We start from the raw sequence: 22,943 nt of genomic DNA, 5'->3' as shown, positions 1-22,943 counted from the left end.
CTCTCAACCGAACAAGCGAGAGAGCGAGCGAGCGAGCGAGCGCGATGATTTATGCAATCCACTTTTCGGTCTGTCACGCAAATGTCGAGTGCCGAGGCGGCACGAGCGGTCGTCCCTCTCCACCTGAACCCGTGGCTCTTAGCTGTTCATTCTCACGCGAAACACGGAGGCTAGGTTTCGCTGTAAATGCATCGATCGCGGTCTCCACGGACAGGAGAGAGCAACGACGACGAGGAAGAAGGGGATACAAAGGGAGCAGCCAGCTTTGTAGGTGGACGCGCGATGATACATAGGATGAAAAGGGGGATAAGAGAGCGAGTGATCACTCCGGGGCAGCGGAATAAAAGAAAGAGTTGAAATGGAAGGGCAAGGGTTCCCCGATCGGTGCTCGTTCGAGGGCGAAGGCGTCGGAGCGGTCGCCCGCAGTGCCGCTGACTATTTATCATAAGATCGATCGGTATCTCGAAACGATACCGGTCCGATCGGCGCCGTATCGATTCTTCTAAGGGCTTCAATTAACGTTATTAAAGCACCATTAATCTCCGGGTCGACACGACGGCATGCACGGCATCCCGTGTCCCGATCCTGAATCCCTTTCTTCTCCCATTCCACCGCCCTACTCCGTCTTACCGCGAGCGGTCGACGATGGAGAACGAATAATTCGCTTGGACCGAGTCCTCGGTCCTCGGCACGCGCGAAACATACAGACTTATAACCCGTCTGTCCGCTGCGAGGAAATACGACGTGTCGAGGAATGCTTGAAAAACTTAATCGAACGGTTTCGAAGTGGAATTCCTGCCGACTCGCGGGTAAACGATGTACCCTTCTCGATGAAACGATCACCGCGTTTTGCTCGATCCGCGGAGATCGAACGAGTTTCGAGATCGAACCTGCGAACAAAGTATTTGCGATTCGTACGAGATTCCTATACTTTTCGCTATTGTCTCCCGTGAAACTCGAGGGAATTCCCATGCGTATGTCCCTCAATAGCCATAAAATGTTTAAATCAGCCGGGACTCGGATCGAAGGAGGCGATTATTCAATCAAGTGGTACATTATCTGTCACTAAATTTTCCAAATCAGTCGCGCTCTCTCCCAGGCGATGGTGCATAAAATCCGCGTGGCCGTTTGAGACACCGCGTCGCGAAACGATACGTAAATCAAACTGCGAAAGGTTTACGAGAGGTCGTAGCCAGGCAGCGCCGGTGCGCTCTTGTTAGCTGGCAAATTAAGGACCGGCACAGTCGCGTTTCACCGCAATTAAACCGCGGAGCACCTGCCGCGTGTTCCGTTTGCGTAAATGTAACAAAAAGGCCCGGTTCGTTTGAAACGCGGCAATCGCGAGTTCTCCACGGTTGCGCGACTTTTCAGGGAACTCTGCCTCGCGGTAGAACGTTGATTATCCGTGCGTTATTCGATGGAACTTCGTCAGGCAAGAAACCCGCACGGGCATCCATTTAACGCGCTTATACTATGCCAACGATTTGTCATTTTATAAGAGGCGCGCTCCTTTTCCATCGCTTTGGCTCGGAAGCGAATAGTCGGGGACAGGACCACCGAAAAGTAAGTCGTGGGCGGACGATTTAGTCGGGATTTCCGGCGAATACGACGCGAACTCGTTATCCTAACGCCTCTCTCTCGGGTAGATCTTTCGACGAACGAAATATTGTTTCAACGGTGCAGAGGCGACTCGACTAGCTCGCGTGGTATGTAAAGTCCCGGCCGGTCCACGCTAATGAAGTAGACCAGACACTGGAGCAAGAAGCGGGTCTGGCGTTGTACTACCGGGGCGTGGCTGCATACATGAATACGAAAAGCCTCGGTCGCCGAACGAGACCACGGGTCGTTCCAGGTCTGTCAAAAACGCCACCTCCGAACGACAGCCAGAAGAAAAGTCCGAGTCGCCGTGGTTAGCCGAAGAAAAGAGGGAACACCGTGCGCATTTACGACTGGCCCATCGTTCTTGCCTTCGCCCTTTCAACGACCCTAAAGCGTCTGTGCGAAGAGCGCGATGAATAATTTCAAGGAGTCCGTCCGCCGCGCAGTCGCCGTGTTTTTGCGCGAGATTCGATTCCCCGCGTGGAACTTCCACTAATTCGATGATAATTAGCAGAAACTAATCCCCGTAGACTCGCAATAATAGGATAAATTGTTTCCAGCTGGCTCTCGTAGACACCGGAACGTCGCAATCTCTTATCAGCTCGGTCGTCTTTTACGAACGTTTCCGGTTATGAACGGTTGCACGCTTATGGAAGTGGGCGGGCCGCGGGTACCCGCCGCGAAATCAAATCTCTCGCGACCCCCTTATTTCCCTGCGCGTTACGAAAATCCGCATTATCCGTATTGTTTGCGCGGCGCGTCGTCACGACAGGTCGCACGAGTCTAACGCTATCGTGTTCACCGTGCCGCGAAGTTCCGTTTTCCACCGGGCGCGTCGCGGGACGCGAAAGAAACCGCTAGCTTGTGCAGCGAAGGATGCATCTGGCGCGAGGTCCCGGATCGTCCTTGTCGATTCCGCCGGCGGAAACGCAGCCTCCTTTATACCGCGCCCCGGCCGTCCCCCGCCGCCTTAGCTTCCGGTACGACCGGGCGACGAAGACGAAGCGCGATTGTTGGTCCAGGTAAGAGGTACGCGCGCGCACAATGCCGTGACTATAACGGCGTATCTAGGACGCCCGACGGCTATACGCGCGCCTCGTAACACCCCTCTCATCGAATATTCAACGGGCCGTTTCGTCCGATTTCGCGGGATTTACGATTTCCCTCGAATACCACCGTGCCGGAGCTTACACGTGTCCCAGTCACGACTGAATTGGATCGGCACACGATTTTATGGTAACGCTTGCTATTAACCCCCGTCAACGGGCAGAGAAATTTTACCCGCGAGAAGAACCTCTTAACGAACAGCTTCGCCGATAAAGCCGAGGGAACTGATTAACAGACGTCTAAATACGCTGGCGAATATATTAATAAATGAAGAACAATCGACCAAGAACAGTTCCAAGGGAACGACCGAGAAACGAGGTTTCGAAATTCACGTCAGCCAGCGCAGGTTGCTGATTAATTACGTAGAAACCTCCGTAGCGACGTCGCCAAGGATTTGAATAGAAGTTTACCGGGAACGACGCAATTCCAAGCGGTCGGGGGAGCGGAGGAGCGGAGGAGACCAAAAGGATGTCCAAACGGAATCAGGATCGGCATGGGCAGAGAACCGTGCACCAGGCAGCCTCGTCGACATCCTGCCTTCGCCAGGATTGCGACACTATCCGTGGCTCGTGCACGGAGAACACACCGGTGCCCCCGACAGCGGAAGGAGATCTTGCGCAATCGACCGCCCATTGTCTCAGGATCCTCCGCGTCTCGGGGTCTCTCGACTTCAGCGTCGTCTTCGTCGTTGCGCGTACCACCGCCGCGGATTCGAAACCGGGCCAATGCTTGACGATCTTGAAGTTCCTCGAGCAGATCGATATCTCTCCTCCTTGAGAGACAGGATCAGGATATAGCGATGAATCATAAACTAATTGATGCTTCCATCCCAGTTTCGTTTTCCATTGTACCTCTGCTTGCCGAGGGGACGGGATATTTTTTTGTTCCAAGTTATTGCTTTGTCTTAGAGATGAAAGGTTTCGGTCAGGATATTGGGGTGGGGAATTCAGGGGTTCCAGGGTTGCGTTTTGAAAAAGGTGGCGGCTAGATACCTGGTCTGTTTGCACGGGCAAATGCTTTCAGGTTCGAAGGGTTCCTCGGGGAATCTTTGGTAAACCACAGAATCGTTGTTAAACAAATACTCACTGATGCAAGATTTTACAAATTACAGTAATTAGACTACACGTGCTAGTGTCGTATACGCGGCAGATTGCGAAACTTTCCCAAGGAACAGCTCGATCGTTTTCAACGATTCTCAACCAGTCTCGACAGTCAGTAATAACGAAAAATGAAATCGACGATCGAAGTAGCGAGACGCGTAACGCAAGTTTGGACTATCGACGAGTCCTCGAATGGTAGCAACGCTGGCATTACCCTGTTGAAAATCACGGTATCGCAATGCGCACACGGTAATCCTCGCTTAAGCGCCAGCGAAACGATTGCCACACTCTTTCCTCGGCGCGCAATTTTACATCCGCACGTGGTGGATACGGATATGTGGGACGTAAAGACAGGAAAGCCTCAGCGCGCCTCGAAATCTATGAATCATCCGGCTGATACACATGAGACGGTACACACGGGCATCGGACACATCTCCGACGGGCTAATTCCCCGCTCGAAACTTGTTTTCCACTCTTGTGCCGCGCCAGTTACCCGCGTGGGAGGATTACGTAAAAGGCCGGCTCAAGGAAACACGCGATACAGGTAAATAGGTGCAAACGTGGTCTAGCTGTGAAACCGCGCGCGCAAGAAACTTGGTCGAAACCGAAAAGGTTCGAGTCAGCTGTTTCTTCGACTGACGCGACAAGATCGCGCAAGTTATCATAGTTTTTCGCTCGTACCGTAGCGGAATAGCTGCGAATAAACCGACGTTCCCTCGACTTTCTAAAGCAAGCGGCTAATCGTTGACGTTCTTCGTACGATCGACAAATCAACCTGACGCACGCATCGCCCGTTCGCCGTCGTTATTCGTTCTGCGCTCTTTTTGCGACACTTTCTCCCTTAGGACAACGTCGATTAGCCGAGCCATTTCGGCGCGTTCCGTTTCACGTTCCAGGAGATTCTTTCCGCCTTTCTCGGGGCCCGTCGATGTCTCCCGAGACGCATCGGACGGCTAATTGCCCGCAATCTGTCCGCGACTCGAGCTCGTTACGCCGCGGACGGGACCGCTAATTGGACCAATTTGTGACATTTCCTAACGACCTCGACGCGGTGGTCTCGGATGGAAGCTGAATCGGTCGGTCCGCGCGCTATCCGTAATTGAGACGTGCCCCGTGCGCCCGCGGATCATTCGAAAGCGGACGCGATCGAGCCGTGGCTCGCGCGACCCGCTTGAACCCACTTCCTAACAGCGCAACGCTCTTAAATAATAACCACGGAGTCCAGTGCCATTTACAGACGGCGAACGTAAAAACGTTCAATTTCACTTCGATATCTCCTCTTTGTTGCGATCACGAACGCCTCCCCCCACCTCGTCCACCGTAATCCCGCCGATAATTCCCTCGTTCCAGAACCGTTCGCGTGTGCACGCACCGGCGGATCGCCGTGAATAGCGTGTAATTCGCGAATCGAGCATAAAGTGTCGCGCACTTTAAAATCAATTACTCACGAGCGCAGCCTGACGCGGTCACGCGCACGCCTAACGATCATCCCGCGCGTTTTCGCAGACCACCGGTACGTGTTCCCGCGGCTAGATCGCGTAAAGTATCAATCTAGCGTACGAGGGGCACCTGACCCCACTCGCGATCTCGCGCGCGGACACGCATTTATATTAACCCTCTTCGGGCCGGGGATCGCGCTCGCAGGCCAAAGACGATTCTATTTATGCGTGCAACCAAAGGACCCGGGGTTAATGCGATGATATTACTCACAGGATATGCTTGCCTACCTAAGTCGATTAGCGGCGGAAAGCTCCGGGACCAGTTTTGCGGTCGAAAGCGAGCGCGCCGTCGAACATAAGCGGGAAGGGTGCCCGTGAAACGAAACGGACAAAGCGGGGACGAAACTAGTTTCTCTGCCCGCTGTCTTCTTCCGTCGTGCACGAGACGGTCATCTAACAGCGCCAGGATTCTATCGCGGCGACCCTCGTCCCTCGTGATCCCGATGCTCGGTGAAACGACCGCGTTTTATCTACGGATTTCCGATCGAACCGTACCATAAATTGCATATCCATCGATCAGTTTCTACGATTGAAAGTTCTACGATGCCCATTTTGGTAGCCACTACCAGTTCTGTAATGCGAACGAAAGGAATCTTCGTCTCGCTTCATTAACGATTCCAGGTCCCTGAAAGCGATGCTTTCGTCGTCATTAATCTTTGTTTAAGCGTCTATCCAAATTACATTCTCGCCTCACAGTTTCACCATAGTCCATCGAACGCTAAGGTCACGAGCGTTCTATAAACTTGGCATCGCCTACCGAATTCGTTCCCATTCACCGAACCCAACATACAGAAACTCAGGTTCTCCAACTGTACAATGAAAAAGATGAAAAAGATTGACGTCGACAGAGTGAAACTCTCATTATTTCCTCGCTCTTTACGGGTTCGGACCTAATAGTTGCACCTGTCGGGTGCTGGCACCGGGTGACCGTACGGTACTCCCGGAGCGAGCAATAAAATATATCTTCCAACGGCGCGATTATACTCGACCAGCTCTAAATATCTGCCTGGTGCCTCGCTTTCAATCTCCCGCCTCGCGTCGCGTCCATTTCACGAGTCAAGATTCATCTATGCATCCGCCTTTCTCTTCCTCTCGCCCTTTGCCACCCTAGCTGCTCTATTCCTTCGTTCTCTTTCGGCTGCCTACCGTCTCGTTCCATCAACGGACCCATCCCCGTGAATACATCTTCGAGTTAACGAATTTCAGGACGAGGCCAAGGCACGGGGAACCCTTCTAATCCTGACTAACGCGCGCGTCGACTCGACCGCGAGCGACGCGAGGGCTTAAGACTCGCCTGGAGCCCCGAAAAAGGGAGGGTTAGCCCACGGTGCCTGACAACGTCTTTATCGGCTCCCATCTCCGGGCCGTTGCCACGGTGCCGCTTAATAGCGTCCATAAAGTTTCATCATGCGACTACTATGTCGTTTAAATGTATATCGAGCGTACCCCGGCACGCAGCGGCGCGGTGCATAGCGTGGCGCGCAGAATCGCGTGCGGCCCCAACGATTTATTTTATCGTTCGCCCGCTTTTATGCCCCATCCTCCCGACATTTGCATATACGTACCGCGTGCCCTCTGACGTACGTCGCTGTACGAAATTCGTTTTATTCCCCAATCGTGTACTCGGTGACGTTAACAGCACGCCCCGTCCGACCCTTTCCGCTCGCCGATTTGTCAGTACGCGGCGCTACAATGTCCAAACTCGGGCAGTTTTACGCGAACAAGACCGGAGACGATTCCAGTTTCTCCACTTTGTCGCGAGGTTACTCCGCTAATCTCGCGGGAACAAAGTACCTGCTTTCCAATTAGTCAATGCCAATTACAATAGAGTCGAGGCGAGAGAGCCCCCCTTGCATTTTCGTGGCCACCGAAAGTGTGAAAGGCGCGCTCGCGTGAAAGGAAATTCCACGGCTACCCTCGGTTGGCTTCGTTTGCCCGTTCCATTTTTTCGGCTCCTCCACTTTGCATCGGCCGCAGCATCGTTGCACGGATCGTTATGTCGCAACATTCGCACGGTAGCAGCGAGCGACTCCTTTGTCGAGGGCACACTAGTGCATTTTGCGGCGACACAATGGCTCGTTCCGACGACCGGATTTCGGGCTTCTTCGCCGTCTGAATGGGCTATTGGAGCAGAGGACGGGCCCTTGCCGTGGCCAACGAGCCACATTAAGGTAATAACGTGCATGGGTGTCAACGTATTAGGCGTGATTTCCGTTACATTGTTGCCCGTCCTTTTTCCACCGTCCCAGCGAATATACCCGAGCCACTCTCGACTCGCGTCCTCGATCCGTTCGTCGCGAAAAATCCGCGATGATGCACGGGAATGAAAAATCGAGAATCATTTCCGGCACCATTGTCGTACCCACACGTCGAGTACAATGCAAATATAGAACGATTTGCGTGTCGATGGGAACGGGCTATCGTTTAATCCTCGAGCGAGGCCTTCTGTCTTTCCGTCCACTTCGGATACGAGTATTTTGCAATCCAATTTGCCTCCTGATAGCGGTTGTCGTCGCTTTCGCGGTCTTTCGCGTGGACAGTATTTGCTTTGCTCGCGTATGGTTTAATGCATCTCCAATGACGACATAAAAGTCCAGAACCTGACACGGGATAATAAACTGGAAAGTTTGTAATATCGTCGTCGATGTCTATTGTTTGGAGCCGCGGATTGCAGTGAATTGTGCAATTCTCCGTGTACACTTGCATATCCACCCACTTCAACGAATCTATACGAAATGATACGAGGATCGAGTAGAATCTGGTACGCGAGGAAATTTTGTATTGCGTTACTTTTCACTCTGGTCTCAACTCGCAAAAAGGCGCTTGTTCATTCAACGAACGCTCCATCTCGTATAAACTGTTTTCCGACACTCGCCCAACGCCGTACAAATTGCCTTAATAAACAATTCAAGCCCCTGAACGCTATTATTCCTTCGTACTAATTGCTCTCGATGTTACGTATCCCTCGAAACAATGAGCGAACCCACGTACGTAACGAATGTAGACCACAGCCATCAAGAAGCAACGTAAGGCCATCGTTTTAATGACTATCCTGACCAATGATTTCGCGTTCTATGCAGAAGCAAAATGAAGAGAAAAAAAAAAAAAAAAAATAGGAGAAGTAGGTGACCGTCACGGCCGAAAGTATCGTGTGAACCGACGGTCTGAGAAGTCACGGATCTACTCGACTTCCGACCGAGAACGCCCACGCCGATTAAAGAAGACCGTGCTAGCCAGCGGACGCTATGTAATGAGAATTGCATTATGCAATCTCGATCGTTTACCCTGAGGAAGTATTGTCCGACGATAGTTAGCCGATACCCGACTGGGGACGAGGCAACAGTTTCTCCACGAAAAGCTCCGGAATAACTACAGGATAATGAGAGATAATTTCGAGCGTGGCTGGACGATCAACAACACGAGGTTCCACTCCCATTTCCTTTCGCGTCCCGACTCCATTTCGGCGGGAATCGCTATAAATTTTTTGCTCTCCCGACAAGGTTTGTTTAGAAAACGAAGCGCGTGTTTGTATTTCACACGGCGCCGCTGTACAATTAATAACTGGTCTGTCCAAATTCCTCCTGAATAGAACCTGGAACGTCCAAAGACCAGTAGACGGTTTCGAAAATTCTGAATAAATTACCAGAGATATTTATGAACATCTTTGTTGTGTCAACGGTTCTCCCCGGCCGCCTCTCTGTGATCCCGAATCCTTGAATCGGAAATGAACGATAATATATTGGCGCGGATAACAGCGGCTATGATAAATGTTATACTATGTCGTCCACGCCACCGTTGGAGGATGTTTTAATAATTTAGAGACCAGTCACGGACATCGGCGTTGCAATAACGATTACGTAACCGTGTCGTGTCGTTCTCTGTATTTATTGACGGAGAAGCTACGCTAGGACGGTGATTATGGGCAGGGGAACTTGTTGAAGATATAGAAGAGCGATATTTTGCCGATAGTTTAGTCCTGCGAGGGCCATTCGAGGCTTGAAGTCGCTGCTCCAAGCGTTTATAGAACCTGCTCACCCTCTCTCCCCCGCTCTAGCTATCCTCGATCGCGAACAGCCTCGTTAGATTGTAAATCGCGGTGCTTGCGTTAAAAGTTCGAGGAATGGCAAATGCATATACCCAACACGTGGGTAATAATCTGCTGCGAGGAACGCAGTGCTGATACGTCATGACGGGAAGAGAGACACCGCGAATTAAAATTGATCGTCTTATTCGAAAGATGTCTCGCTGGTTTTTGTTACCCGCGCACGAGCATTATATTTTTAAGGAACAAAGTGGCGGATCAGTTTTACGGGGAGCACGCGATGCTCGGGGGTTCCTATGGGTGAAGGTTGAAGGGAAGATCCGGTAGTATCGGAACGAGTCCAGAAACGAAAGACAGAGGTAATAACAACACGGTCGGGCACGATTTTTCTGGTGGCGGCGGTGGTATTAAAAGCTCGTAACGCGCTTTAATAAACGATACGCGACCGGTTGCTGGCACGGTAACGATCGTTCTGACCAAACGTAGTCGAAAAAAGGGGGTCCGTACGAGGAGAGGAATATCGTAGAGTTCGTGAGAGAGGATCGCGTCGAAACGGAGGTGGGAGGAGAAGAAAGAAGGCGAAGAAGGCGAAGAAGGAGAAGAAGAAGAAGAAGAAGAAGAAGCGCACGGTCGCGGTAGCAATCGACAGACCCGTCATTAAAAATCAGTTAACCTCGCAATTACCGTGCGAGTCCGAGCCTATTAAGTGCGCGTAATCGGGAGGGACTTTTTTGGAATAATCGTTTGCAGCGCGCTCGCTGAGAGAAACGAGCTCGTAGGACTCGCAATCAGATCTGCGACTATTAAGGGGGAAAGGTGCGCTTTGTTTCGCGGCAAGGCGAATGGGAATAATGGGACGGTGCTACGGATTCCTTAAGAACGGGACACTGGGTGAAGAAATACGTGCGATACCTTGTCTCGAATGGGAAATACTCCCCGCGCGGTAACCACGCTCGGGAAGGGTATCGTAGAGCAACGTAACCTGTGTGCGCATTCGGAGAACTTTAGATTTCACTTTTAGGACCCAAGTGCTTTTAATTCTCTCACATTCTAACAGATAAGAGAAGGAAAGCACCGAATACCATTACCGTCGAACGATATCGAGCATACCACTCTATAGATATGAAATTATACGCTTAATATTAAATATCGATTCGTCCTTATTAAAACGAAACACCCTGTACATGCGATGGTTGGGGAGTCGCGCGAGAAGACTCGAAACGCGGATCACCGATATCGATTTTTCGATTCAGCAATTGGAAGCTCGAGCCGGACCGTTAGACGGGGAAGCTTTCATTTACCTTGGCTTAAGTGGCCACTTACGAGTCTATAACCCTTTCTTTACCTACGTTATTGCTTCGTTAAAGCATCATTTTCCTCTCTCTCTCCTCTGATTTCCACTGTGCGACTCCGAGTGGCCGATACTCACAGTGGAGAGCCCATTCCGCGGAGTTATTCCCGGACTCCGTTCGAGTCCGTACTTAACTCGCCTACCATATAAGAGTTCCGGAAGAGCCGTTTGCTCTCGATATGCTGCCCCGTGTTCTGCCTCTACCTTGCCAGAAGTCCAACAGGGTACCGATCCGGCGGAGTAGTTAAGGATAAGTTTGTCGGCGCTTAACTGGCGCCGAATACGGTCCTGTAAGTACAACCTGCTCGTGGCAGTCGTTCGTGTGCGCGAGCCTCAGCCCAGCCAGTGTACAATTCGATACCCTTTTTCAATGCCCGCGATCTCCTTCGATCAGGTTGGATAATTTGATCGTGTAATCGGCGTACACGCGCAATGCGTCGAGATCCATCACTGAGGGGACATCGCGAGCGCCTCTCCCGTTACGCCTTACGAAATCGACGAAAGCGGAGACGAGCGAAGGTGGCTCGTGCCTCCCGCGGGTACATCCGGACGACTGGAATCTCGGACGGCTGGAAATAAGAATTCGAGAACGTAGCCGAAACAAATAGTTACAAAACTGGCCAGGGACGGAAGACAAAGTATTCTATCTTGGCGAGAGAGACGAGGAACCGTAGCGGCGTAGCCAGCCGGTCGTTTTAAACTTCTTGCCATTATCTCGGGGAAAAGGGACAGGCCAGAAACCGGTCGTACAGAATCCCTGGTTCGCGATAATATTTGCGACACTCGGTCCCCGCAAGAGGCGCAAAGGATAGGCGAAAGGGTGGGCTAAAAACCGAGTGATTTGGCCGGTGGGCCCCGTCTGATTAATGTGACCCGCTCGCTACGCACGCCCGCTATATGGGCCGAGCTAGCTCATTTGCATTTGCATCGGCACGGACCACCGTGTTCTCCGCTCCGTGGACTTATTTCGAAGCGAACAAGCTCGTGTCTCCGAGAGCCGCTCCATTCACCCGCTACTACCACCATTTCGACCGAGCCTCTTGACCTAGCCCTCGGCCAGGATATCTCCGAGCGAGAACGATTATCCGAGAGCTGGATAGGGGATCCTCTGATAAATGATACCGGTGAATCTGAATTCGCTACTTGTCCTCGTGCCGCGCGGCACTTTAAATCACTTCGCAGCACCGGCCACCGCAGGCTAGAGCCTGGTAATAGGAACGACGATTCGGAAGGTGTCGTCGATCGTTCGCGCGTGCAACCACTCGCAATTCGCAACCGCGTGGGCGTTTATTGGCGACCTGCTTAACATAGTCGACGGTTAGCGGATTCAATGATCGTGTAATTGCCGGCAGGAAACCGGACGGTTGCCTGTCCCGTGTTTTACTCGGGAATTGCCTACAGTTCTTCCCCGTCACGATGCCAACCGAGGCTTCCACTTCGTTGTTCAAGCTGCGCGCGATCATTTTTTAAATAGATTCTAACTAATCTCACCGCTTCAGAATATATTTAGAGAAATTGATAATGTAATTTGAGTTCGCGATAGGCTAAAGGGATGAAGAGAGACGGTGATAAAAGGGAAAGAACTATGAGAATGCGATTAAATGAGCGTATGGAAAAATCGGGCACGCCCGCGCAAGAGGGCACGCGCTTCTATGCAGGTGCGTGGCCACGAGTTCGCGAGGGTTAATGCGCCGAGCAATAATTAAAACGCCATTTCGCCGAGGAGAAAGGCGAGACGAGGCACGTTCGTAAAAGCGGTGCCGCGCCTATCTCGGTAACGGTTTAGCAAATGGACCTTTTCGTGAACGACGACGATATTATATCACGGCATACCTGTTTCCTCCGGCAGCCTCTATGAGGATCACGATGGTGCGCATAAAATATGCGCACGTAGATTTTAATAAACCATTCGCTCAGACCACGTACGAAGACTCACGTATGAAACATGTTGGAGTAACATCGTGATTTCACGATCGTCCAACGTGCCTATCAGATTTTTCAAGTACAACAAAAATATTTCCAGTGGCCGTCCAATCGCATCAGGATTCGATTCCTTTTACCCTCTTTTCCTCCCTTTTTCTTTTCTTCTCTTCTATAAATGGGACTCCGATAATATCTCGCTTTATTTATTTTATTAATCCAGCTGTATTTTAATTCCATAATCGCCAGCACACTTGAATAACGACGCATGAGCATCCACGTCCTTGCGATGTTTCAAGAATGTACAATACGTACGCGGTGACTCGTACGAAATTTGTAAAATTTGTAGACACATGTTCGCGTGCACGTAAGTGATGGATATCTCAGCCAGGAGAGCATACATTGTAACGAATTATCGCACGCCAAGCGGCATCGTAATTAAAAGTTACGCAACGGGTAATTGAGAAACCTGACGCCTGTAGAAAAGCGCTACCTCGTCGACACGGCGTATCGTATCGAGGAGCTTAATAATAATATGGCTGCGTGATGATCGAACGCGCGAGCTCGACATACAACCAACGTTTAGTCCTCGATTCACGGTAATCGTTCGAAACTCGATGTAACAGCCGTGTTTCCACGTCTCTCAGCCAAACGATTCGGATAGTCGAATTTATTACAAGAGGCAGGATACCAATGGTCCAATGGTAGCTTAGGTATAAGAGACTAACGTCACGCGTGTGTGACGCATGGTTTCGAGCACGTTAAAATTAATACGTTACGTATAGGTATTCGACAGACGAATTTCTTATTTAATATTTCTACAAGGAGCTGGCGTCAGTGGCGTATGCTAATTTTGCTTACATCGTTTATTTTATGTATGCAAATGCGAAAAACATGCGACATATGTAAAATCGCCGAAAGCAACAGGGACTCGGGTGAAGGTTCTGGCACGGATGCCGCGGTAGCGAAGGTGTTAATTATCCCCATCGCGCGTTCAACCTCGATTATTCCTTCGTTACCGTCGCTCTTTCTTATCGTTGTATCAAACTGTTTCTAATAATTAAACTGTCTTCCGCGGGACCATCGAAACGCATCGATCACGTTGGAAAATCGTGCGTACGGCCTTCGCATCAGCCGCTACGGGCGATCCATCTCAATTGGAGTTACGGGCGGCCCGTTCCACCGAGTGAAATATAATGTCAGCCGTAATGAAAATGTAGCCGCAACAAAAGGGGCAGCGCGACGCTAAACGACCAGGATAATCCCGCGGTCGTGGGTGATAAAGATGCCTCGATTCCACGGTCTAATTACCAGCGATTATTCGCGGGCCTAACGGCGACGGCGCGCTCACGGAAGGGACGCGTACACGCACGATGAAGAAATAACCATCGACTGTTAAACCGTCCCAGGGCAATTATTAATCGTGTCCCAGGCTAATGACGGGCGGACTATAGGTACTACACGAAAGGGCTGAAAGAGCAGGAGGGACGGAGAGAGCGTATGCTAATGAAGCGGCGAGAGTAGCCGGTGGTACTCCTTTTATTTTTCACGCGGATAATGTAACTTTGGTTGCCGCGGCGAGAGAGCATCCGCGCGAGTGATTAGCATCGGCTCCGACTCGCCGTACGATGAGGCTATTCCTCAGGAAGACCACTGGATAGGTGCAGAGGGGAATATTCCTCAATGTCGCGGTAGCCGATGAAGACCTCACCGGGGGTAGCTGCGAGCCTTGACCGCGTGCTGCACGCTTGATATATATCTCTATCCCGGTCGGGTAGCCGTCGTGGTAACCGGACGAGCGGTCGAACCGCGAAAACTGTAAACCGCTCTACGCTGGACTCGCCAGATCAACATTTCGATCTACGCCACCGATTCTTACGCTCTGGCTATTATCGAATGACGTATCGGAAAGAAAGAGGACGGGGATCATCCATTAACCTCATCTATCAGCCAAAGTTTATTACCGTCGAAAGGATGGATCCTATCGAGGATCAACCATGAATATTAAACGGTGCTAGATGTAATTCATCACAGTTGTACGATCGGCTTCCACGGATGTGTCGTAATCGATTAACGATCGTAACTAATGGCGAACGATGTGCCTATCCCACGGATTGACAATCGAGGAATCTATTAACCGGACGAATTCAGAACGTTCCGATGCCTGGAGCGTTAATTAATCACGGTGGTTAATTGGGTATCGTTTGGCCGATGGTTTACGGGCCGGCGCGTACCGCTCGCGGGACGTGCGTGAAATTGATTTAAGATCGACGCGGCTGTAAACAGTTATTTAAACGGAAAGAATACCGGGACTCTCTCGCGCGGAGGCGCGAACGAGCACCTCGTTACGCTGTTGGGGTTCCGATACGAGCTGTATGGTTATTGCAAGAGAGTCGGGAACTCGTACCACCGGGAAAAATGCCACCGCTAATCACGAACGATCTAATCGCCGGGCCTTTCGGCGCCGTGGCCGTAAACTCGGGTATCGTGGCGCGTTTCGCGCTGGAACGCATCAACGGATGCTCATTACCAGCGCCGCAGAAGTACCAGTAAACCGTGTACCAAGTAATTCCAGAGTGCGGATACCGACATGGTCGTGTCAGCCGCTATTTTAGTGGCTGTACGCGTCGTCCCCGCGTGGAACGGGGATTATTTAACGAACGATGAAATAGTCGCGGCGGGGCGAGAATTACAGGGACGAATGGACGCGAGCCGCGTAAAGATTCCCTTGCCACGGAAAGAGAGAAGCGTAATTATTACGAATAAAAGTTTCAATTAGCTCTCGGGCTGAACGTGCCCGTCCCGCTGGCCCGTGATTCATTGCCCATATAAACTGTGTGCACAGTGCATGGGGCGCGCAAGATAGTCGTCGCGTTTCATCGGCGAACGATGACGACGATACGGCGCCGCGCTACCTTTCACTTTGTTTTCCCGGGAGATGCCTCCGTTAAATATTAACCTCCGCGACAGAGACGCTTTTCCCGGCTGTCGCGTCCCATGACCATTAGGTGTACCCGCGAACGTCACGCGTCGCGGCGCGGCTGAAAATTCTGGCGGTAACCGCTTTCCAAGTCGAGAATACGTACAGCCTCTTCCGTAAACTCTTTAACATTGTGGCGCGTTCAATCGCCAACGACGGCAAATTAACCGGAGAGTGACTGCTGTTAAGCTTCTCACCGTTGACGCGCAATCTTGTCGTATCTTTACTGTCTTTCTTTTTTTTCTACTTTTTCTCCTTTCCACATTTTTTCACCTCCTTCGCCGCGTTACAATCGCGATGTCACGTCGTTATTTTTATCGCGTTTAGAAGGAGTGCCACCTGTTCCCCACGCGGTACTCGCTCCACCACTCTCTCTTTCGCTCCCGTGGTATTCATACGGTGCGAGGTGAAAAAGGTGTAAAAACAGTCGCGAGCGTTGACGTTCCTCGATTATTCCTCGCTCTCTAAGTTACAGCCGTCGAAGCTGTTATTAACGTTATTCAATCATCGCTCGAGTTTCAACGGAGGGTTCTACGACCTCGCTCCCCTGGGCCACGTCCGCCGCGACCACCCGTGCTGAAAATTTCGCGCGACGTAACGAGGACGCTCGTCGACGATAAAAATTTCCGTCGGCCACGGCCCCGCTAACTCCGACCATCCGATACTGTTAAACGCCTCTGAAAAGGCTTCGCGCGCCACGCTAACAGGTAAAAAAAGCAGAAATCGCGGTGTACCGATCTTGCGTTGTCATTGCGCGACCACCTATGTGGCTAGCCTCAACTTATCACCGTTCACGTCGTACTTTCGGGTGTAAACCGTACCGTTTTCTTAGAAGAATAAATCCTCTATCTCTTCTCGCGAACGTTCCAAGTAGATTCGTTATCTGAAATTGCTCTGGCATTTCCCAGCGTTTGTTGGTTCTCGAAAATCTCAGCGATCGTCTATCCGTAGAGAGAGAGAGAGAGGCGGCGACCGTGGAAACTCGTACCGGCGGGAATCGGTTGCCCCGTCACGATATCCGCGCTCGCAATCGACTGAAATACTTTTTCCATATCGTCCACCCGGGATTTCAGCCGGGATGACGTGCATTCACCCGTCGCGACTGGAACGGTACGTCGCGCCGTTTCAAGCGAGCGTAGAAGACGCGGCGGCACGAGTGACGTTAACGAGCGACGCCGCGACCCGTAATGGGATTACTTTGCGTAAATCACAAAGCCGCCCGCTCGTCCCGCGTATTCTACACTTATTACGTGTACGTTCGACGACTATCCCCCTCGATCCCTCCCCGTCTCGACCCGTTGAGATACGTTCGACGTTTAACCCCGGGGTCCCCGCCACGCTGGAAACCCCCGGTGTATCGATCCTTGACCAGCCGTACCGAAGAGATGGTACGCACACCGAGGCAAAACAAACTCGGATATTACCTGGAACTCCGGGAATTCTCCATCTGAACGCGGTGGCGATCCACCGCGGAGAGTGAACAGCGGAAGAGCGAACGAACTATCGTCTCGTCCCGTCTTCTCTAATCGGGACTTTACGAGCACCCTGTATTCCGGCATGCGTGCCTCGTGCGCGACCTCCGCCGACCCTAGCCGACCTCTCCCACATTACCTCGTCCACGCACCTCCGCCGTACGAGATGCCGCGATGGAGGATCTCCACCTTCGCGACGCGTCCGGTCTAAAGTTTCGCCGGGGCTAAAATCGAACCCCTCGATGCCGCTGCTGGATTCTAAACTATATCGTTCGCGGGGAAAAGCTAGCACCCGGGTTGCGCTAATCGCGTTACGTGCAATTGATCAACCATGTCCAACGGGTTTTAACCACAGCCGCGAAATTGCGTACATAGCTCTTCCTCCTCGTGTTCGTTCCCCGTCGATTCCTACTCCCCGTACTCGGCTCGCGTACGCTTCGGGTTTAACGAACGTATCCTAGCTAAATCGTCGGCTCGCCTTTGACTGCAGCCGGAGGAGAAATTTTCGCGGGCACGAGATTACACCGAGCTTATCCGATAGCTCGGTCGGCTGCCCGTTCGAGAGACGTGCCAGCGGTACACGCATAGAAACTCCTCCTCGGGAATTCTTCCTGCTGAACCATCTTTAATTAAACTCCTGACACGATATAGCTCCGAGGAATCTGGTATGCACGAGACACGGGAAGGATCCGGGGTGAAAGTAACGCGACGCACGAACGAACAAACGTTATTCGCTGTGCCGTGTTAGAGGAGAGCCATACGACGCGTGTACGCTCCTCGCCTCTGTTCGAGTCCGTCAGCAGCGTTCCGTGTGGATCCGTGGAAATTTCGTTCCATTGGAACGGGTTCGGGTTCGTTTAACCCGCGCTTCCTGTTTGTCTAGTTTTGCCAGCCGAAAAAGGTGGTATCCGGCGAAAAAATCCGAAACTAGATTGCCGCGTTTGCCGTGGCGATTAGCAGCCTGGCCCTCTCTAAATGGCGAGACAAACGGCCGGGCAGCGTCTCTTCCTGAAAGCGGCAAAAATTCCTGGCTCGCGCGAGGGAAGAATACGCGCGCGCGAGGGGGCGAGGAGCGAGGGAGCGGGGGGGCCTCGATTCCCATGGAGATTCCATTCGCCGGTGTCGTTACTCGCTCTCGTCTTAACGAAAGCAACCGGTGTTTGACTTGAAAATATTCCACCGGCCCGTTTAATTGGCCGATAAAGTTAAAGCTGCGAAACATGGCCGCGGTTTAACGTGTGGCCAACGGAGGATTTCGCGTCCTGTAAAAAGCCCGTTGAACGTCAACGCGTCGATATTTTATCGTTGTATAATCGGCTCGCGAGGAGCTCGGGAGCCTTCAGAGCGCATAAATGACATCGACCTCTGGGATGACCCGGGTAATTGAAAGAGGTGGCCGCGAGAAGCGGACTTGGTAACCGCGAGCTGGCTCACGGCTCGTACGTACGTAGGCACAGGTGCGCCTGTGCCCGCCACCGCGAGCGCATATGTAATATAACGAGCGCGCGCGGTCGCCCGTTCATTTTTACCCCGAAACCGGGGGAAATTTAACCGTCCGTTACGCGGAACGGAGGTAATAAATAACGAGCGTCTTTCGTTGACGGAAAAACGTTCGCTTCTAATTAGAATGGCAGTAAGACCGGGCGAAGAAAAATGGCGGTACTCGCGCACGATGGGAGAAGGTGGTATTAGAACGTTATTAAGAACGAATCGAAGAACATTAAATAGTACCTATCAGTGGAAACTAATTGGTGCGTTATGGTAATGATTGGGTATACAACTGTGGGCAAAGTATTATACCTTAAAGGATCTACATATGTATGTGTGATACATAGAATATTGGTGGTCTATATGATAGTTCCTCTTCGTTGGATCGCGAGGGAGGGGGATGCGAACGTTACCTTAACGACGTTACGAACAAATTTATTACTGAAATTCATCGATGTCTAATCGACGATCGTTAGTACGTATCGTCTTCGCCCTAAGGCCAATTTCGCGTTCGATACGGGACAATACGGGGACGGTGCTGAAAGTGTAGGCTACACGTATGGAGAAAAATAAATTAACGAGTTGGCCCTAATTGCACGTTCAGAATTTTACGGCTGACCCTGTCGTACACGTGATGTAGACAACATTACGAACGTACGCGGTCGAGTGTACACCAAAGCGGACAGGGGTTGCGCGGACAGAGGGGAGGCTGTAATTACTTTGAGCGTGTTCTCGTGCGCGATAAAAAATCTGAATCAAATGGTTTATTAATTACGTATTACTTAATCACGCTGGTCGAGGAAAAAAAAAGAAGAAATAAAGAGAGGCGTAAAGAACGGAAGGTGGCGCATCCTGGTTTGTTTCGTAGCGCGCGCCATTTTGGTCGTCGATGAGGAAAACCCGCGAGAACTGAAAAGAATCTCGGGCGAACTATGGCCGGTTTGGCGCGCGGCGATACCGTGGCCCGGATTACCCGTACATTTTTGGCCAAACGTTCACTTTTAGAAACAAGGATGACCCCTTTCGCGTCGTACGTCCGTTCGCCGGGGATCGTTGTGTAATCCGCGCGTGGACTTTTTTCTGGCCGCTCTTTTTCGTTCGCGCGTCTCTGGCTGTCAGGTGTTGTAACATTTGCCCCGAATTAACTACGATTGTACACGGTGATTCGCGTCCTCGTCGGGATGCACAATAGCCACGAGCGCTTCTCGAAGCGGTTTCGTTATGTAAAAACACGACGAAGAGAGAAAATGAAAGAGAGAGAGAGAGAAAGAGAGGGAGAGGGAGAGAGAGAAAAGAAGAAAAAAGAAGAAGAAACGTAACGCAACGTAGCCTCGTGTTATTCAAATTGTTTACATAGTAAATACAAACGAAACGGACCGCGCAACCGAGCGTTGTGAAACGAGCTTATCCTGAAGCGTGGTACCATCGACGGTGTTCGCTGCTCTCTTATCTCAACTCGAGATATATTTATTGCAAAAAATAGCTCTTTATCTCGTAGTTAATGGTTGTCTTTCCATAAAATGTCGATCCAGCGATTTTATCGCCGATATACAGCCAGTGGCCGGTGTCGGATCGACGTTCATAATGAGCCGGCCTTCGTAAAAATCCTTCGAACTGTGCCGGACCAATGGCTCGGTAATAAAACGAGTTTTGGTACGTTTATTTCCGTCACTATAGACCGGAGAAAGGATCGTCGCAACGGACCGGCATGGGATGGTGTACACCGCGAGGCGTTGATTACCTCGTGGACATTTGACACGCGGTTCGCCCGAGATGGCAGATTTCGACGATTTTAGAACTCGCGTCATCGTTAACGAGCCCGCGATCGATCAACCACGATCGACCGTTCCGCTCCTCTCCGTTCCTTCCCTCCATTATGGGATCCTTCTGATAGCAATTTTTCATTTCTGCTTCAAAGCTTTTCAACGTCGAGGTCTTTAACGCGTGTTCTCCGTTGCGTATGCTAATTACGAAGGATTCCACGATCGAGGAAAAAAAATGAATATGTTAAACACCATCGAGGTGGAATGTGTTGATAATATGATTAGTTGAAAGTTGTGCAAAACATTGGAATTATTAAGTTCGTCGTATAGAATTTCAGTAGAAAATGCGTGGATTCTAATATTTGCAGAGGAGAGAGAAATTCAGCTCGGAACAGGTTTCAGAAGACATTATTAAATTGCATTCAAGATAACAGAAAAACGCACCGGAGTTACAATGTGCACGGTGACTTGTGAAATTCATTAGACAAACTTGATGCCTTCGCTCATTTACGGGAGTACTTTTAGAATGATCATTCGTAACTCTGGTCCCGAGTATATTAATTTGTAAAGAAAGTTGATGTAAAGCTGGAAAGCATTGTCAAGATTAATAACGCGCCGGAATTAGACGAACGCGAAAAGTGGAAGCTGGCGAAGACTGCGAGAAACTTCGAATTAACCGATATGAATTTAAATGCGTATAAATTATCAGAGGATCGCGTTGATACAAGGCTGGCAATAAGGCGGACCATCGAACTACACCATTATCGCTACCATATAAATATTCTGCGGCGACAGTTACACGGAAGTATTCGAGATTCTGTCAGATCCGTTCCTAAATGCCACAATTTAAAAAACTGACTAAAACGCCAATCGACTATACGTAATTACATAACGACGGCAAAAAATTGAACAAAAAGTCGGAGTAGAAGAACAAACAACGCCACGTCATGGTTAGGTGACGGTACGATACCGTGGAAATTGCGGACGCTCGACGGAGTTTGGGCTCGCGCTGCGTGAAAGTGCACGCGCTGGTTCGCAAAAAGCAAAAGTAAAAGAAATATCCCGCGGGCTCGTCCGGGATTTGAACCCGGGACCTCTCGCACCCGAAGCGAGAATCATACCCCTAGACCAACGAGCCATCTTGCTGAATTTTTTTCTTAACCGTGTAGAAAAGCGCCAATTAGCATATATGGTAATACTTGTCACGTTCCATTGATTAGAATAATTTATTGCCGCTGCATTCCATCTATTCGTGCAGTCTGACATGTGTAAAACAAGCGATTCAATCGACAAATAAATTTCGTCAGATGCTCGTTAACCAGGGGAGTATTATCGGGAGACGATTTGCCAATATAGGAGTTTAGGAACGAGAGAAGATAATGGCACCCTGTGCGGGTAAATTAGCTATCGGTGCGGATTCCTGTGGTTCGTTTTCTCGATTCGATGCCTCCAAACATATCGGCGATCTCGTTTCGCGCCAAGCTACCGGGAATTCCGCGTCACCCTGGGAATAATCTCGGACGTACAGTGGATGAAAGAAAAAACGTTAATTAGCTCGTTTGAATGGGGACTGAGGAGTGCGGGTTTCTCGGAGTTGATGCACGTGGCGCCACCTGTGGTACAAACGTTGCATTCGTGATTAGCGTTGCGTGTTGCCTTCGTCCTCGCAATTGCCCTGCCAGCAAGATGATCCCCCCGTTTCGATCTCTCGCAACTCAGTTGCGAAAAGGTCAGAAACTGCGTGATTGCTTTTCATCGCTGCGATGTACGTAATTACCAGCCGGAAATTTCGCGCGTTTTCACGAGGCTCGCGAGACGTCGTGAACCGTGTACAATTTAATTCCCACCCCAACAGCTGAAAGGCCACGGATAGATGGATCTACCGGAAGAAGACGTTCCTCCAAAAAATGAATTCAATTTTTCACTAATCCTTTGTGCTGTATCGTTACTTAAATCGAAACGCACATTGCAATCGTCGCGAAACAAACGCGCTTTCTTCTTTTCCTTTTCCTGACAAAAGTGACGGAAAATTCCCGGTTGACCCGGGCAACAAAAGGCAACCGGCCGAAAAAAAAGGGCAGAGGACCATGCTTCGAATGCTTTTTAGTTTATTGTTGCATCAAAACGTAGGCTAATTTTTTTTTAGCCATGGGTCGTTAAAAAAACCGACCTCGCGTTTTTCCATCGGCGGACAACTGTTGGCGCTCGTAAAAATTAACAAAACGGTCCCGTCGTAAAAAGGTATGAACGCAGCGGCAAAAATCGTAGAAATTTTTGAGACAGTTTTTACAGCGGTACGTTTTTACGATTACCGTTGGTAAACAGTACGAGCACTTTTTAATTAAAGCCAAGCTAGACCGTAAAAACTCCGTGAGGTCTGATTAAGCGATTCCACGGCGACCATCATTACTTCACAATGCTCGTGTCCGTACGAAATGTAATCACATTCGTCTATTGTTTGATGTTGACCGGCACTGTGCCTACGACACGTCGACCGTCTAGCGTGGACCATCTCTATTCACTGTTAAAGCAATGTGTTTTCTTATAAATCCCCCTAATTTTCCTGGAAACGAAGGTAGAGCTGAGGGACAGATTAGAATTACCTTTCGGAGCAAGCGACCT

General features: G+C 50.5%; 1 protein-coding gene and 1 non-coding gene across 2 annotated transcripts in view; one reads left to right on the top strand and one right to left on the bottom strand.

Moving 5' to 3' along the window:
- The window catches only part of Fz2 (frizzled 2), a 190,893-nt gene that overhangs the window by 24,587 nt on the left and 143,363 nt on the right, over positions 1-22,943 (top strand). The window lies entirely within an intron of this gene.
- On the bottom strand, positions 21,388-21,459 carry Trnap-cgg (transfer RNA proline (anticodon CGG)). Its single transcript has one exon. It is a non-coding gene; the product is annotated as a tRNA-Pro (tRNA).

Source organism: Xylocopa sonorina, chromosome 6 (genome assembly GCF_050948175.1).
Source record: "Xylocopa sonorina isolate GNS202 chromosome 6, iyXylSono1_principal, whole genome shotgun sequence".
NCBI lineage: Eukaryota > Metazoa > Arthropoda > Insecta > Hymenoptera > Apidae > Xylocopa > Xylocopa sonorina.
This window is presented reverse-complemented; position numbering and strand designations above follow the sequence as displayed.